Source organism: Lytechinus variegatus, chromosome 1, assembly GCF_018143015.1.
Source record: "Lytechinus variegatus isolate NC3 chromosome 1, Lvar_3.0, whole genome shotgun sequence".
NCBI classification, from domain to species: Eukaryota; Metazoa; Echinodermata; class Echinoidea; order Temnopleuroida; family Toxopneustidae; genus Lytechinus; species Lytechinus variegatus.
This window is the reverse complement of record NC_054740.1, coordinates 48,610,834-48,631,072: the sequence shown is the minus strand read 5'-3', so window position 1 is coordinate 48,631,072 and position 20,239 is coordinate 48,610,834. Positions and strand designations below refer to the sequence as shown.

The 20,239-nt window shown below is 37.3% G+C and overlaps 1 long non-coding RNA gene across 1 annotated transcript; it reads right to left on the bottom strand.

Annotated features, from left to right (window-relative positions):
- Window positions 1-6,074: 6,074 nt before the first annotated feature.
- LOC121406460 lies at window positions 6,075-9,645 on the bottom strand. Its single transcript, XR_005968815.1, has 3 exons — window positions 9,605-9,645; window positions 6,620-6,739; window positions 6,075-6,089 (listed from the first exon to the last, which is right to left on the bottom strand). It is a non-coding gene; the product is annotated as an uncharacterized LOC121406460 (long non-coding RNA).
- Between the last annotated feature and the right edge of the window lie 10,594 nt (window positions 9,646-20,239).

Genomic DNA, 20,239 nt, shown 5'->3' with positions numbered 1-20,239 from the left:
CACACACAAGGGTTGTCTGTATTCGCAAGTCTTCTCTAATAATTGGTTTAGTGTGTGGAGATGGTCTGTAGTAGAGAAACCACTTCTGAATCCGGCTTGTTCCCTCGGTTGATTAAAATCTAGAGTTCCAGTGATTCTGTTTGTTAGAACTTTTGTAAATAATTTGTAGGTGTTTGAAAGTAAGCTAATTGGCCTATAGTTTTTAATATCCTTTATGTCTCCTTTCTTGTGGATGAGGATTATGATTGCATTGTTCCAGCTGTCTGGTGTTTGTGTTTTTACTAAACAGAGTGTAAACAGCTTGGCCAGCTGTTCTAAGATGACATCGCCTCCATCTTTAAGGACATCCACCAGCACCTCATCGCTGCCTGGTGCTTTACCACGCTTCATTTCTTGTAAGGCTTTAGCAACCTCATCTACTCCTACTGGAGTTATGTCCTCATCTGCATCTAGAGCAATGATTGGTGCATCAACATGGACCTTGCTGGAGTACAAGTGTTGAAAGAAAATCTTCACATGATTAATTATCTGGTCTCTGTCATAAATAACACTTCCATCCTCCCCTTTAATAGCTATCAGTTGTGATTTCCCACTGGAGAGTTTACGTTTGGTTGCTTTATAGCTGCTATTATTTGTTATGGTCTCTTGGACTTTCTTTATGTTGAAGCTGCGAATTTCACTTTTCATACGTTTTCTTATTGTTTTACACAATTCTGTATACTCTATGCTATCCTTCTGTGTTGATACCTTCATCTGTCTCCTTTTTCCCATCAGATCGAGTGTCTCCTTTGTGATCTTGTCAGTTGTTTGATTTTCCCTTTTACCTGCTATCTCAAGAGCACAAGTTTGGACAGTGTGAGAAAATTTATTATAGATATCATTTATATCTTCCTGGTTTACTTCATCCTGAAGCACTTATAATCTGTTCCTTAGCTGTAGTTGAAACTCATCCTTACGTTGTTTAAGTTTGTCCACATTTAGGCTGGCATTCTTCTTCCTTATTAGTTTACTTCTTTCTAGCTTGAAATTGGCATGCATTTTAGCTCTCACAAGCCTGTGGTCACTTCCAGTATTGAAACGATTTAGCACGGAAACGTCTGTAATGATGTCCGGTCTGTTTGTGAGAATAAAATCGATTTCGTTCCTGGTAGTGCCATTTGGGCTTTGCCAAGTCCATTTTCGATGTTCCTTTTTCTTGAAGAAAGAGTTCATTACCTTAAGACCTCTGCTTGAAGCAAATTCCAGTAGACGATCTCCCCTATCATTCCTAGTGCCTATTCCAAATTTACCTAGCATCATCTCACTATTATCTTCCCTTTTACCAACATTAGCATTGAAATCTCCCCTAACTATAGTAAAATTTGCTTTGTCTTCATCAAGTAGTTTAGCAATTTCCTCATAGACCATATCAACCTCTTCGTCCGCCAGTCAGGGAAACTCCCGCTTTTCCGAGATCGTTTGAAACGTCCCTTTTTCGAGATAGTTGCGTTCACCGAAGCGTGAATCACCGCTGAAAACCTTCGCCCTGTGTAGTCTTTCTCGGCTGCTTTCAGACCCTTATGTATGTGTGCGAACACTCGGTAAGAGCGGTGAAAATGTGTACGCGTGTATACAACCATAGAGCTGTTAGCTCCATGATACAACCGTGCATTCTTCGGGACATTGTTATCTTTAGAACATGTGCCTCTCTCTCCCCCTCTCTCTCTTTCTCTCTCTTATTTATTGTCAAGCATTCAATTTGATTTTCGTTCATCACTTACCCTTAATCCTGACGTTAAATGTACCGTAATAAGACCATATTTTTGGATCCACCGTCATATCCGTAATATCCAACTTTCATGTTGATTCCACCTCAGCATTCAGCTTACCCTTATAAAAAAAATTGAATGGTATACCATTGACTACCATTTATCATACACCATTGATATACCATTGGAATACCATTCGCACAGCACCCACCATACACCAATGGTATACCATTCAAGCCTCAATGGTATACCATTCAAACTAATTTAAATAATTCGGACCTTACTATTACCATATTCATGAGCACCATTTACCATTCATATACCATTGATCAAACACCATTCACCATTGATCTACCATATGGCCACTATAGACAGGTTTACCATTGACCACCATTCACCATTCAGCCACCATTCACTGGCCTACCATTTACCATTCAGCCACCATTCACTGGACACCATTGGCCTACCAATTACCTTACACCATTCACCATACACCATTCGCCTACCATTCAACATACACCATTCGTGTACCATTCACCATTCGTGTACCATTCACCATTCGTGTACAATTCACCATCCGCGTACCATTCATCGTTCACCATTCACTGTACACCATTCGCGTACCATTCGCCGTACACCATTCGTGTACCATTCACTGCTCACCATACACCATTCAAGTACCATTCGTCGTACACCATTCACCGCTCACCATACACCATTCAACTACCATTCGTCGTACACCACACACCATTCACCATTGATTGACCATTCACTTTACACCATTCTACCATACACCGTATACCATTGACCTACCATTTACAGTACACCATTGGCCTACCATACACCATTGAACTACTATTCACCGTACACCATAGGCTTACCATACACCATTGGCTTACCATACACCGTACACCATTGACCTACCATTTACCATACAACACTGTCATACACACTATACTATTAGTCAACCATTCAAATAACACCATTGGTCATACACTATAGACCACAAGTTCAATGGTAGACCAATGGTTTACACTGAATGGTAGACAGTAGAACAACGATGTGCAATGTATAGTAGGCCAATAAAGTACAGTGAATGGTAGACCATTGGTGAACAGCATATCTCTGGGGTTAGTGGTAGGCTTAAGAATGGAATAAGTATACACAAGAAAAAAAATGAAAACAGTTACTTATTTCAAGAACGTCAATAAAATGTTTTTACTATAAGAAGTTTAAGTACAGCATAAATGGCACAGAGTATTCACAAGTATAGACTTTATAATTAAAGCACATAAGTTATTAATATATATGACTTAGCTACTCGTTGATATCTATACTCTGTCAATCTTGTTATCTAAAAGTAAACATGCATCAAGACAGAGTTTGATTGAAAAACACAACAAATGAAGGCTAACATTTCCAAGAATAAACCTGTTCTCTCATATTGCTTTTTACATGGATTGAGTACTTGGCAAAACCACTGTTCTGCATACAAACCTGATACTTGTAATACAATAAACTTGATGTTAAATCTGTTGTGTGTAATTGCTGTCAACGACATTAATAAACATTTTTTTACTAATAAGTTCAAGTACAAAAGAGTATTGACAGGTATGGCATAAAAGCACCATATTATGAATACATGTGACTGTGCGACTCCACAAGAGATCAATGATTGCACTCCACATAAATATTATGTTAATCTTCCTATAAACAAATTTACATGTAAGACAGAGTTTGGACAACAAACTAATGAACACCAAATTTCGAAGATTAAACTCAAAATGTGTGATAGCCTTCACATGGCCAAATGAATAAAGGGTACCACACCTAGAAGAAATGAAATATCCCCAAAAGGGGGGAAAATAGTACTCCCAAATTGGTCTCCTTTTTCTTTTCACCTAAAAAGATATATCAATGGCATGTTTCTACATAGAATTGTTAAAAGGTATTACCCGCCTAAGTATCCAGAATCCCTGATAACTTTCCTGTAGAAACAGACGCGATGCGGTTTATTGATAAATTGCATCGCGCAAAATACGGTTTCTCATAACAATCTCTCTGAGAGGTGGTTATTGCCATGTTAATCCGTTTAACTTTTCTGTAAAAACACGGGGCAAAATAGCATACGTGTCTGGCTTAAGTGCTTGAACCAAGAAGTGCGATCTCACAGTAAACATATATTCTGGCCGTTTTTTATCTCGCCAGCTGATCGTGAAACGTGTACCTGCTACAATGAGTGAGATCTACCATGAATTTTGAAAATTTTCCTAACGAGATGCAATTTTTGACATACCAAAATGCAATGTGAGGTTATAGGTTGAATTTTCCGATTTCCACCGTATTTGCGACGCGAAATGCAAGTTAATCAGATTATTCAGTCTGTAGAAACAGGTTGGTTTAAGAACGATAAGGTTATTCAAGTCCGGAAAAGATAAACTGTTTTTAATGATTTACTGTAGAAACACGCCAAAAGTTTATCATAAATACAATAATGATACATTAAGAAATAAATAATATATCACACATAGAAAAAAAATATAATGAAAATAAGGAAAGAAAATTATTCAATTTGGAACACTAAAAAACAGAAGAAAAATAGAGACCTTTTTTGCAAAATATATAGAAAATAATCTATACAAGATACCAACTTATTTCTTTTCTGTCTATTTTTGTTGTGTTAAATATGTGTGAGAAAGATTATTGTCTTACACAGTAAATTAGTAGTCAATCGTAATTCGAGTCCGGAAAAGATAAACCGTTTTTAATGATTTACTGTAGAAACACGCCAAAAGTTTATCATAAATACAATAATGATACATTAATAAATAAATAATATATCACACATAGAAAAAAAATATAAGGAAAATAAGGAAAGAAAATTATTCAATTTGGAAAACTAAAAAACAGAAGAAAAATAGAGACCTTTTTTGCAAAATATATAGAAAATAATATGTACAAGATACCCACTTATTTCTTTTCTGTCTATTTTTGTTGTGTTATATTGTCTTACACAGTAAATCAGTAGTCAATCGTAATTTTTTACAACCGAGCTTGGACAAAATTTAAATTCATATAATACCAAAAATATATAAATTGTGATCTTGTATATTCATGAGGACTTGCAGAGAACAGTTTTAGCAAAAAAAACAACTTTAATTCGTCAAAACTTTGTTAATCCTAAACAAATTTGGATGAGATTTTCAGTGTTTTTTGTTTGTCTGATGTACACTTTGAATTATATCACATAGCTTTCAGTCTCGAGTACCTCTAGCCCTTCAATCAAATTGGTTGGACGACCGGTTACACTTTACATATAACATAGTTATAAGAAGAATGAAGGGGACCATAGGAAGAAAGCATGAGAAAAGGGGAGATTTTGGTAGGGAGAGAATGAATCAGAAAAGGATCATGCTGAAAATTTCATTAAAAACTGATAATAACAAAGTTATTGAATTTGAAATTTAACAACATTTTGGTAAAAAATTAACCCAATGTACACACGATCGTCAGGAATATTTGTTAGGCTTATTCTATAAAATGAAATAATTATTTCATATTTTCATACATGTGTGTATGATATGTCCCAAGTATCATATCATTATTTCCAGCAATGCATACATGTATCTTCACATTAAAGGTCTAGTCCACCACAGAAAAGATTGTTTTGAATCAACAGAGAAAATCAGGCAAGCATCATGCAAAATATTTCATCTAAATCGGATGCAAAATAAGACCCTCACTTTTTGTTTTGGTTTTCATTGTTTGAATTGTACAATATTTCAATTTTTTTACAGATTTGACAATAAAAAATAAAAATAAAACTTTATTTCATAGGACAATGAGGAGAAAATTATAATATTTCATATTTAAAAAACAAAGAAAAGTGAATGAGTGATGTCATCAGTTCCCTCATTTGCATACCGACCTGGATGTGCATGTAACTATTAAGTGAAATTGAGCGAAACTTAAAAATGTCATACCTTTCTTATTTTTCATCCGATTTTTATGTTTGATTTTTCTCTTTTTAATCAAATCAACTTTTTTGTTAGGGTGGACATGTCTTTGAAATAAATTTTCACTCCATTTTTTATAATTCTCGGAGGACAAAATGTAAATTAGCGCGACTTCTTGTAATAAAATACAAAAGAACAAGTGGGGATATGACATCAGCTGGGAACGTCGTGGTCTAGTAGTTCTGACTCTCACCTTTCAAACAGAGGGTCGTGAATTTGAGTCCTAGCCATGGTGTGTTTTCCTTCAGCCCGAATTTCATCCACACTGTGCATCACTAGACCCAGATGAAGTGAATGGGTACCCGGCAGGATTAATTCCTTGAAGCTGTAATAAGAAATATTGGATGAAAACAATGCAAAGGACAGTATATTAGCTAAGGGTTCAAAATATGAATGCTTGTCATGTGTGTAAGCTTTCTTTAGAAGTTCATATATTTGTTTATATAGTGAGAAATTTGCAGTATACTCTACCATTCAATTGAATGATACCAATTAACAAATATCAACAAAACATTTTGTAAAATATGATAAATAAATTTATGTTTAACCATAGATGGGTAGACAATAACCTATTATATAATGGGAGGTTGCCCCAATGATGACAAATACCACAACAAATGAATACCTGGGGAAAAAGTGTCCACCCTTCCCCCTCAGCCAACATACTGATTTTTTCGGGGGGGTGTCAGAAAAGACGTGTGCTCCTCTAAATAGGGATGACATTTGTCCTTTCTAAGGATTTTTTACCATTCCTGACAAGGTTTTTTTTCAGCTATGCCACTGCAGGAATACAATCTGTTTTATCTCATGAAGCTTTGCATTTTTTTCTACTGAAGAAAATTTTTACACACCTACCTTTCATAAACTCCAATTGTTTCTTGTACACGGTACGTTTTCTGTGTTCAACACCCGTCGTGTCATTCCAAGATAAGGCTGGATCATCTACCTTATCATCCAGTGTATCCGTCGTCCAAACTTTGAAAATGAAATAAAATCAATTTAAGTGTTGTAAAATCTGCATTTATGTGCAGATACAAACAAAAATAGAATACTAATATAGTAATAGAAAAATAATGATCTTAGAACTTTAATGTTAAAGATATTTTTCATGGACCTCTGATTACCAGCCCAGAATTTAGGATAAAGATAACGAAATGTGATAGTATTTCAGCGTAGTTCAGACAAGGCTGTATTATAACTGTGCATGCTTTATACTAGTAATAGCTATGTCATCTGAAATCAAATTTCTAGAGCAGCAATTTTCAAGAGGGTAATCGAGGACATAAATTCCATTTTTCTGGTATTGACAATCGCAGAAGCAGATCCAAGTGGGCACATTTGACCTGTGCCCCCACCTTGAGAGCAATAGTTGATGTGTTTGATAAAAATGTGGCTTTCTTACACAAGTGTTCTCCCCCCCTTCGAAAGTTACAGCAAATATTTATATTAAAAATATTGTCTCATACAAGAGGATCTCCTTTTTGGTTTGCTTGTTATTTAAAGTTTCCTTGGGAAAATGTGCCCCACTACCCCCTTTGAGAAATCATGGATCCGTTCATGGACAATCATATGCCAGTGGATGAACTCCAGACGTTTTTTAGGCAAGTTTTGATCAGTAAATAAATAAAAACAGATAAAATGTGATCACAGGACAAACTTAACTTTAAAAGAGGATAAAATTTACTTTAAAAATTGATATGCCTAGCCCCATGAAAGGATCTAAGAATACCCTCCGGCACTAATGCAGTTTCACACCAGCGAACTCACAGTGAACAATTGTGTACAACGGATAGCGGAGCGTGAACGTAGCGGTCGTGTACATTTTTGCTTATTACATGACGTCATCCAGCCACTGCCGAGAACCAATTTATGAATGAAAATATAGTAAGCATGCGCAGTGCAAGCCTTTTGTTTCCCCACACAGAATTCCACCAAAACAAGTGTGCAATTCCCTATCACCTCGTACCAAAATCGACCTAGAATTTCAATTTTCCTATATTTTATATGAATTATGAAAGGTATTCTCGGAGGATCTATTTTCTCACCGATACCGCACAGGTAAGCGAATTTTGAATACTTCTTGCTTTTCCGTCAAAATCTTACAAATTAGCGTCTATATGTCATCGTGTTCCTTGGAATTTGTAGAGTCTATCGCAACGTGCATAAAGTCAATTGGCTTCCGGGTTTCGGAGCGTCGCGTGAATATGCATGAAATTGCAGTTTCGATAATTTTCGATCGATACCGGAGCGATCCGATCACGAACCAAGACCATTTACCGTGTACACAACATGACCGGATATCGTTATCGATACTTCCGCACGCAGTCCAAAGGAATTATTTTTGGGACCACGTGGTCATGACGTGATCTGCGCTATTGACCAAGCGGTCTTCGAATCGCTGTGCGGAGACGATCTATCCGTTGTACACAGTCTATGGACAATTGTTCGTTGTGCATGCAACTTCAAGCAAAACTCCCCACCAGAATTGTCTACACACATTTTGAGATCAATACACAATATGCCCACCACTTTTCAAAATATTGCGGATCGCTTGGATTCGCCGTCATGTTGATATGGACCGAAGTTATGCGATCAAAAGATTCGCATGCGGCATGCTGGCAGTTTGTTTGCCACATGTTAGCATGATTTGGTTGCTAACTTCAGTCCATATAAATATTACGGCGAATCCGAGAGATCCGCGAAGTGATGTCTACGGATTAGATCAACGACGTCGAGATCGAAGACTAAATACAGCCATTCCCAATATTTTGAAAAACGGTGGGTATATTAACATCGAAATGTGACTGAGAGACCTGTCATGACATTTGGGAACAAGTTTTGGTGATGAGGTATGCTGGTAATCGGCCGGTGCAAAACTGCATTAGCGCCAGTTTTCTCTGCATATTTATTGCAGCCTCTGTAGAAAAATTGAATAGGAATCGTTTGTCACTCCGTCCAGTCACAGTTCCACACACAAAGTGCACATTTTACCATTGAAATAGTATGTGCAATGAGTGGTGTGTACAGTGTAGCAAAGTTATACAATATCGATAACGATATCCGGTCATGGTGTGTACAGCAAAGTAGCAAAGGCGTCAATCTCACTTTGCCACTCTCACCCAGGTGCTAATTGGGTACCGGTAGGAAACAACCGTCATTGTGGTTGGTTTAGCAAGTTTGCGCCTAACAGTTTGCGCCTAACAGGCTGCTTGGAATGCTATGAATCCAGTGACCGGGTAATAATAATTGTAAAGCGCTTTGAACAGTCGTAGATTGATAAAGCGCTATATAAATGCCAATTATTATTATTATTATAGACCTGCGTAGCCTTTATCATTTTTTAAACTTTAGGACCCTTACCATGTTTCACCTCCATTTTATCTCATTTACCAACATCTATCAACAACAACAACAAATTATAGGCCTAATTTCAAAGCAATATTTGTCGGCAAGTTTTCAATTTCAGTAAATTAACGTGTGCAGTAATGGTCTATTTATTCACAATTAAAACTTTGACAGTCTTGACAGCATTAACAAATCATTCATTCACGAATTCAATGTATTCAGAGATGGTTTTTGTAAAACATTGACAATAAACATCAGGCAATATGAGCGAATTACTGTTCAATGCTCGCCGATCTTAACTCTGCCAATACAAAGCATAAACCATAAGCACTCCCTATCGTCAAAGCCACGTCCCGGCCCGTAGAGCAGCGGCCAGCGCCAACGGGGCAGTGACGGTGGCAGTGCAGTGGTCGTGCATGTCGTGGCAGTACAACGACATCTAACATTTTGAGACAATTTGAGAAATAAATCAAAGAAAATTGTTATAGAACTTACTGTTATAGCCTTCTACAAATGACTTTGAAGTCGCTGTCCGAATCTGACCCGTGTTCCTTTAGTTTTTGATGAATTATCGACGGACTTATCAACAGCAAAACGGTAGTACCGGTAGATCGAGTTTTCTTTTTTCAAATATTGCACTTGGCGGTTATATAGACGTTCGCGCGTGCGTAGTGCGAGAACAACACGTATAATAGAGCTACCTGGCAAGCAGCCAAGCGGCCCCTCTCGCCAAAGCATATGGGGGGGGGGTAAATTATGACAAAATATGGGGGGAGGGGACTTCTTCGCCAAGATAAATACACATCCCGATATGGGTGGGGGGGGGGTGAATTAAAACCAAATCAGGGGTGTCTTCTTTTTCCTCTCGATTGGTTCTGGGTTGGAAACCAGGATGGCGTGAGTGCATGCCACTGTTTTCCTTGGATCTTGGAATCTATGAAAAAAGTTTTCGATCCCTTCACTTTTTTTCCTGTTCTCTATGTTATTTTCTTTTTTATTTTCGTTGTCTTTTTTTCTTTTCTGTTAATCTTTCTTTTCTTCTTTGCCTTTTTTCTTTTCTTGTTTTTTCCCCTTTATATATATATTTTTTACTCACTCCTCTTCCCTTTTAATTTGCTTTTGTAATGATTGAAATTGAGATTTCATTCAGTAGATTTCTTTTCTGTTACATTGTACTATACCTTGTATGGCGGCAGGGAATTTTGATAGGGGTGAGGGAGCAAGACCATGTGGATAAATCATTTCAATCAAGTAATGCCGCCCTATAGAATAGCTCTCCTCTTTATAAACGCCGTCCACAAGTGGGAAAGAATATTTAGAGCCTAAAATAGAATTAGAATTTTGGAAATATCATTTGTAAAAAAAGGGTGAAATAATTCATGATTGGAAGCAGCTATAATAGCGTACAAATGGGTCAGATGGGGCTTTTGACGTTGCAGACAGACCAAATCAGGGTTTGCGGATGGGAATTTGATAGAGGTTGGGGGACCAAGACAACCAACAGTGAATTCATTTTTAGCAAAATATGGGGCATTGCAAGAAACTTGCAATCGAAGCAATCGAACGCAAATCAATTTCAGACTCCAAAATCATGAGAGTCATACTTTTCAATGCAAACTTGCAACTGATCCATAAAAAAATCCAAATTGATATGTTCTAGATAAACTTAATGTATCATCACCTGTAAATTTGCATCTGATCGAATTTTGGGATTGATTGCAAATATCTTCTTGGAACACTAAATATATAGTTCTTTTTATAAAGAGCGGCCATAAACAAGCAAAATGATTATAAAAATAGAATAAAACTTATTAATTAAAAATTAAAACCCTTTTTATCAAAAAAGATTTCATTGACCGATTGATTTTATTTTTGCATGCACCCATTGCATCAGATTTAAATTTATGTACAATAGTAAAATATAACAAATTTATAATATTGTATCATAACCACTGGATCAATAATATTTAAACACATATATACCTTTTACTTAATAAGGACAAAGACAATTCAAAAGAATGCAAGAGACCATGTTTACAATCATGAGCGATTACACTTGATTTGGGGAAGCTGCTCGCATAAAAGTCACAGGTCAAATATTTAATTAACTCTAAATACCTTTTAATCTTTGATATATTTTCTTTAAATCTTCGGAATTATGTTAATGGGTAATGCAATTGGGCATATCATTCAGCATTAACACAAATGGCATTCATTAGGCAAACACCACTAAGCCACTATAGCTTTACAATTATCCAACATGATTATATTATATACCACTAGGCACATACTACTAAGACACCATATTGATACCAATCATACCATTATAGAGGCACATACTACTGAGACACCATTGAATACCACTGAGACACCATTGAATACCACTGAGACACCATTGTATACCACTGAGACACCATTGGGTATATAATGGTATACCATGCAGTCATACCATTAGAGGCACATACTACTCAGACACCATTTGACACCACTGAGACACCATTGGGTATATGGTATACAATTCATCATACCAGTCATACCATTATAGAGACACATACTACTGAGACACCATTGAATACCACTGAGACACCATTGTATACCACTAAGACACCATTGGTGCATGGTATACCATTCATTATACCGGTCATACCATTAGAGGCATATACTACTGAGACACTATTGAATACCACTGAGATACCATTGTATACCACTGAGACACCATTGGATGTATGGTATACTATTCATCATACCAATCATACCATTACAAGCACATACCACTGAGACACCATTGAATACCACTGAGACACCATTGTATACCACTGAGACACCATTGGGTATGTCATGGTATACCATGCAGTCATACCATCAAAGACACATACTACTGAGACACCATTGAATACCACTGAGACACCATTGTATACCACTGAGACACCATTGGTGCATGGTATACCATCCATTATACCAGTCATACCATTAGAGGCATATACTACTGAGCACCATTGTATACCACTGAGACACCATTGGTGTATGGTATACCATTGATCATACCAATCATACCATTACAGGCACATACTACTGAGACACCATTGAATACCACTGAGACACCATTGTATACCACTGAGACACCATTGGATGTATGGTATACTATTCATCATACCAATCATACCATTACAAGCACATACCACTGAGACACCATTGAATACCACTGAGACACCATTGGGTAAATGGTATACCATTCATCATACCAATCATATCATTAGTCACATACCACTGAAACACCATTCGGTATATGGTATACCATTTACCATTAAATAAACTACCAATTACCATTAAGAACTTACCATTGAAACACCACTTAAATACCATTCGCGTACCATTTACCATTCAGATTACCATTCAACTACCATTCGGCACCATTCAAATACCATTGGCGATTTTTATAAGGGTATGATCTGATGCACAATCCATAATCAATTCATTATAATATTATTTCCACTACCAGTGCCGGCGGAAATCATGGAAATTATTACGTCGATATGCAATTTCAAAACATGCCGAATACAGGTCAGTCCTAAAACGAAGCCAACAAATTGGAAGAAAGTATACTGTATTCACCTTCAAAACATACATATTGCAAAGTATTGGGGCTACATACCGGTCACCAAATCAAGTGCATTATAAACGTCTGCCTGTCAGCTCGATCCATGTCCAAACTTCCCTCAAACGTCCAGCCCAGATGAGAATATCATGATGTCATTATAATCATGACCATTCTCCATTCGACATGATCCATGCTAGCAGTGAACAGGTGTGAGATCAATGGTTTAGATTATGAACATTATCGAGAACTGCATAACCATTTTCCATAGCACTAAACCGCCGGAGAGCTGGTTAGAGGTTATTACCATAGGAACGAATATATTTTCCAAGTCTTTCTTATCATATATTACGTAATGCCGTACCCAAAATAACTTTCAGCATGATCATGGAATGTCCATGGTAGTACCATAGCTCTATGCACACTTTGTACAATTTGTACACACACACACACACCACGCGTTCGGCTACAACATGCAACGGAGTATCGCGGCACAAAGGCTGAACGCAGAGACTAACCTCCTCTTACGAGAACTTTTGCTTGCATTTTTTCAGCATAAATGTGTCTTCTTTCTTCAATAGCGTCTAAGCACCACGGTGGCGAATTCTATTTTTTGGAATATAGATGAGAAATTTAGTTTTCTTTAACATATTTGAAAATAAAAATCCGCCACCGTGGTGCTTTTTTTATATGAATTTTTTAGTGAGGGTATGTCAAAAAACCCCATTCACTTTGTACAGGAAAGCTATTCGGTGAGATCCGAAAAGATTGCGTCATGCGACCACAAATCCCTGTTAATCGAGATTCTGTCGCTCTCGCAAAAGCGGGAGTTTCCTTGACTGTCCGCATGGCTAGAAGTTGGAAGGTATACTTGGATGATTTTCATGGTTTGTTTCTTGGAGATTTTTAGGATAATCTGGGATACTCTGTCTGAAGTGCTCTTGTAGCTAATGACATTGGGTGCTATGGTCTTGTGAATAAGGAAACGCACCCCTCCTATGCTACTTTCCTCCTTTCCCCTTGTGTACAGCAAATGACCACTTTTTAGTTGTTGTAGATGTTCCCCACGGCGTCTAACCTCACACAATCCGACTATGTCCCATGTGATGTTGCCTAGTTCTTTTTCCAGCTCATATAGCCTATCCTCTCCTAAAAGGGAACGTACATTATATGTACAGATGGTCACATCCTTTAAGGAGCCTGTCCTAGCCCAGAGATTCTTAGCACCCTCTGCTCCATCCTTACCACAGCCGCTCCCGTAGCTGGGCAATCCAGAGCTGCTGGGGACTGAGAGCCATTTCTCTCTTTGTGCTGCCATAGTCTTGAGGGGGTGTGGCCTTGACTCACCATGCTGGCCACAGTTGCATGTTGGTGAGTTGTGGATGCCGTTGATCAATTATGATTCCTCCGCCTTTAGATGGCATTTCCTCCATCAGGGTCCCACTACCCTCTCAGGTTACCTGAGTTGGCCAGGTTATTTTCCGCCGCCTGGGGCTCGGCGTTGGCGTTTGCTGGCAGTACTGGCTCACTGAGTGTATCAGTGTAACGCCACAGTAGCAGTCAGGTTCTAATACCCCTCCTGAGGTCATGACCTCACTGGCCAGTCACAATGAACAGTACATTAAGATCTGATATGTTAATCAGGTACTTGCCCAGCTCAATCAAAAGGCCTGAAATAAGACTAACCATAATTTCGGCCAGTTCATTGCCAGAAAACCAGAACTGTCAAATATACATAAAAAGTCTTATATATAGCGCATTTTTATCTTCCAACTATAGGCCTACAGACCAACGATCAGAAGGGTACATCCAAAATTATTTTTGCTTTGGTCATAACATTTCGATACAAAAATATGACTTTTATTTTCTAATGATTTGGAAGGGATGAATTTCAAAAATACTATCAGGTTTAGGCATATCGTTCTAGGTTCTGATTAACAAATTTAACATTGATATAATTTGGTATTCAAGTTGACGTCAGAAATTTCCGCCCTAGCTAACACAGAGTCTGATGCATCTGAGACACTAAGGCAAGCACTATAAGTTATTCGAAAAAAAAACACGACTGCATTTTTCAAGTATAGTTTCCTAATTAGTTTGATGCTGATTGCTGATAATTTATTTCTTCACCTTATAGATCTACACATAGTAATAATGTTAAAGAAATTTATAATAGGGCTGAACTCCTTTTTCCCCGTGGCCTTAAACGTCCATGTAACCAACTTCACAATAACCCAGGAGTATCATGAAACGACTTTTTATTGATAATGTTTAAAAATGATTTACGCATTGGTCCAATTGATGATTTAGATTTCCATTGTAGGCAACCATCGATCATATTGATAAGTACTTTCTTACATGCGATCAAAAAATTGTTGACAGCCAATTCTGCGTATCAAATACGCGCATGCAGCCTCGTACAGTTTTGCAATGTACAGGAGGCCTAATCCGGGGGTAGGATGATTACAGTATATTATTACCTTGCATGCAAACGTTTCAAAATTTCGGAGAGTAAACAAATTACATTGTGCAACATACAAAAAGCAATTTCACTTTGATTTTCTGGAAAGTCGGACTTGATTCAACCCGACTAAAATAAGTACTGTGCTGATAAACTGTTAGACCGCTGTGTACGAACGGCCCTGCGTAATCTTACCCGAGTTACGTTAAATATTGGTTGCGTAAAGAGTTTTCTTCAATAAGAGGTTACGATTTCACGTCAATTCCCGCCAAGCACCCCGTTTCACAACAGTTGTGTACATAAATTTACCACGTGACTTGAGACAGCCAATCAGCTGTCATAAAAGTTTTACGCAAACTTTTGATATCCTAAATGGAGAGTGTCAAGGAATTGCTTTGCGATTGGGGGTTCGAGTCACGTCAGCCGTCAAAAATTTTGAGGGTAAGTGTGATTTTTGGAAGTATTTTTATTAAGTGTAAAGTAGATTGTGATGGATCCGAGTGTGGTCGAATGTGGAATTAAGTAAGCTTGCTTTAGCTACAGATCTAACGTTAGAGAGCAGTGAGTTGGATCGACAGTGCATGACTGAGTGCGAGTGGTGCGTGTGCGATTGATTGGCTACCGCGTATACAGGCGCCGTACCGGTACCTGGCCTTCTCAGTCCCCATCTGGTCGGCGATACGAATTCAGCGGTGTGGTATTCTACCTACCGCATGGTTGAACGAACCACTTATTCCGGTGTACAAGGTTATGAATAACTTTGTTCTGAGTTATACCATGGTCACATTTGTTCTAAGGCGGCCGTACGGCGAGTCGAAAACAGGCGTTCTAACATTTTTGTACCAGCTAAATATACCGGTAGGTGTTTTGAATAAAAATGAATAAAACGGCTGTTTTTGACTCGCCGTACGGCCGCCGTAGAGCAAATGTGACCAAGCCTATTAGTATCCCTTGTGTGGTGAAATAATGTGGGTAATGCTTGGGATATTTTCTCTTGTTTTGGGGGATAGACTCTGTGCTTGAAGATGAAGCCTTAATTGTTTCTAATTCTATCACTGCCACTCAGTTCCAATCTTACTTAGATTGAAACTGTGATACTAGTCAAGTGTAGAAACAATCAAGGATTCAATTTCAAGCATTAAAGATTCGCCAAAATTCGACATGTGCCGCCTAAGTTGGATGTTTTTTCTAGATCAAGTTAGGCTTTTAGGCAATATTTTTTGTTCTAAAATTTCTTTTCAGAAAATGATGTTTGCAGCAATATTTGTTAAATATATTTGTCTATTTTTAATTCATTGCAATGGTCATTTTATAATTCTATCTCAATAGGTAATAAAATCTTGAAATGAATCGCCATGTTTTACGCCCATCATTCGACATCCCCCGCCTTTCATTTGACTTTCAAATTAAAGTCAATGCGTGCTGCTGAATTGCACCGCATGCGATGTGCAACCCAGAAGTTGCCGCGGCCGTTCGCTCCCGAATTGCATTTGCAACATCTCTTGATAAATTTGTTTTACTCTAACGTTAGAGTTACAGTTAAAGATGGCATGAATAAAGTAGAAAACTTAAATATGTGGCAATATATTTTGTTACTTGTCATAATTTGGTGAAAATGGCATGGATCTCACTTTAGCTGTAAAATATCTTTTAAAGTGATTTTTGTACTTTGTAATTTCAGAGGCCTATGGCGCTGAGTGAGGATGAGGATCCAGTTTTGCAAGATAAAATGACACCAAAACCAAGAAAGAGGGTCAGATGCCCCTATGAATTTGTAAGTATTTTTAATTAAGACTATATATATGAATGTGGGGTGTTAGATCTACATGTATACCGTTTGTAGCTAAATCATTCCATGTACATGATTCAATTGATTGATTGCTTTGACTATTTTTAAATTGTTTTAATGGTTAAGCCTACGGTAAAACATGATGGAGGGCCCCAAGTCTGTGCACCTAACAATTTGAGTTAAGATTTAACATACATTTTTTCTTATTTCACAAAATATTTTGGTTAGTAATGTTCCTGATATTATAAAGAGTAAGTGTACCCAATTTCTCATTGAAAAATGAAAGAAAATATAGAATTTCCTTGAAAAAACCTCGGGCAGTCATTTTCAGATTGAAAAAAAATGGTATAACCACATGTCTGCGCACTCATTCACTTTGCACACGATTCAGGAATTTTTTATGAATACCTGTCTATGTATTGCATGTGTAAAGTTCATGATTGTTGTGTATCTTTTACTAGAATCGTGCAGATAGGTGGGTGCGCAGACTTGGGAGAACGCGCAGATATGGGGGAACTGACCATACTTGTTTATAGATCTTGCCCCATTGATGTTATATGGGTCATAGAGGGCTGTTTGGCTGAGCTATATCAATCAAAATGATGATAATCATAATAGATTTATGAAATTGATTTCTATTCAGGATGTTGAAAGCATCATTTTGAAAGGTAGAAACGGAAGGGGCTTGCTGGAGGCATTAACTCGAGGACGGGTTCTAAACAACAGCGAGAGAATTCAACTCAACCAAACCAAGTGTTGGTTAGCCATCTAATTGAAGAGCATTGGTGGAAGTAATTTGCGCCTATTTCCTCTGCATATCTCTTCGATCAGTCATTACGTCCCCTATAGATTGCTGCACGCTCAAAATTCTTTTTTTTCTCACCTGTTTGAAGCTCAGATTAAAAAGAAGGGAACCTTCACTCATGCCTTGCCATCAACATGAAATAACCTCACTCAAGTGATTAGAAATAGCAGTTCATCCGGCACCCCAGACTTTTGCTTAATTATCCTGAAATGCACCAAGTGAAATTAAAGGGCTAGTACATCCCAGAAAAAATCCCCAGATTCAATAGAAAAAAATCAAACAAGAATAAAACTGAAAATTTCATCAAAATCTGTTGTAAAATAAGGAAATAATGACATTTTAGTTTTGCTTATTTTTCACAAAACAGCACAACTCAGTGATATGCAAATGAGAGAGTTGATGATGTCACTATTTCTTTTTTGTTTTATTGTATGAATAATGTAATATTTCAATTTTCACAGATTTTACAATAAGGCCCCTTTTGGTTGAGCCACAAAACGTTAAAACACTGGCAGTTCCACTTGTTCAGGAAGGAATAAAACTTTGTTTATCATGACAATGAGGAGAAAATTAAAATATTCCATATTGCATGTAACAAAACGCAAAAGAAATAGTGAGTGGCCTACATCATCAGTTGCCTAATTTGTATATCTACCAGGATGTGCATATAATGTAGGTAATTGTTTTGTGAAATTAAGTAAAACTTTGAAATTTTCTTATTTTGCATCTGATTTTGATTAAACTTTCAGTATTATGCTTGTTTAATCTTTCTCTATTTATTCCAATCAACTTTTTATTTGGGTGGACTTGTTTATATGGAGATTTCTGTGTAGAAATTTGCATGGTTAAATTTGTTTAATAACTTGTTTGTTGCCACTTGTAGTTCACGTATGAAATGCAGGTGCCGGATATCAGCATGATTGTGATTTTGGCAGACGAGATTGGAAGGCCCACCCACTTACATGTAGTCTCAAAAAGTCCAAACCAGCCCAATTTTTCAAGTTTAAACATATTGTTTAAATGGGGATACAGTTCATTATCTCTACCTCTTAATATGACTTACCTCTTTATTCTATTGTACTTCTGATCATACTTTCAGTACATGTTAGTGATATTTTTGGCAAATTTTCAAATCTTATTTTGTATATTCAATTTATTTTACACCTATTTTTTGAAAGCCCACAATCACAAGTGAAGGGAAGCCTTGCGAACAGCCTTGTGGATCAATTCAAAATTTTGAAGGACATCAACGGAATCACAGGATATGTAAGTATCTTGTATTCTTGTTTTGAGGTACTGTGGAAGCAAGGATAGCAAACATAAGAAAAGCAGCCCGAAACAATAGCCCTTTGATGTAAAACAATGCACTAGTTGAACTTTTAATTTGGTCTCAAAAGGTGCTCGAGATTTGAAAGTATAATCTCTGTGAGCAGCACGGTCAAAAAATTTCGGGCAGCGGAATTACCACGGAAAAGGCAGTGGAGCCCCCCCCCCCCCCGCGGCCTTTTAGGGTGAAGAGGAGATTAATGGCGGAATTGTTGACTACTGTGGACCGGAGAGCAACACTTCCAGGATCCTTGAATTATTTATAATCTCTAAAAATCAAATGGTGTGCAAGGCACATTTTGTTTATTTTGACATCCTATCACATTATAACTTAGCATTGCAGTAAAAAATTGAAAGGTGGCCGTCCAAAAAACAATGTTGTGTCAATTTCTATGTTATTTTGGACAAGGAATTCGTTTTTAACAACAATAAATGGATAAATACTGTCTTTGAACTTAAAATTTAACCCTTAATTTTTTTTTTTGGGGGGGGTCAATTTCCTGTCCGGTAATTTGTTCAAAACCTACTACCTAATCAGCCAAATTCCTGTTGACAAAAAAAGAAAACCTTTCACCCGATCCCTGGGTGGGGGGGGGGGGGACAGTCAAACATATTGATGTACACACGCGTGACCAAAAAACGCGTTTAAAGGGGTGTTTTTTCAGTTTTGGACGCTGTCCACGCGTGGACTTGCTAAGGATATAAAAAACACAGATTTTCAAGAAAAAGGGTGGTTTTGAAAGACTGGTTAATGGTCAATCGCAGGGTCAAACATATTCAGGGTATGTTTTTCCCCAAGGCTTTTTTTAAAGACTAGCCACACGTGTTTAGGGTATATTTCCCCCGAGATCATATATTGGCTACAACTTGTTTAGGGGCCAAGATATTTATTTTTAAAATTTATGTATTTATTCATTCATATATTTACTACTTTATTTTATTTTATTTTTTTGTGGTGGGGGGGGGGGCAGTGTGACTTATATTATTGAAACATTGCAGGCTAATAGCTTGCCAACACAGTTGCAATATGATACTAAACATGTCATGGTAGTTTCAATAGTTCTGGTAACAAGGAAAAAATAGTTTACTTCGAATTCAAGCACAAAATGTAACTAAACCACCTATTGGGGGTGCAATCCAATATGACATATTTT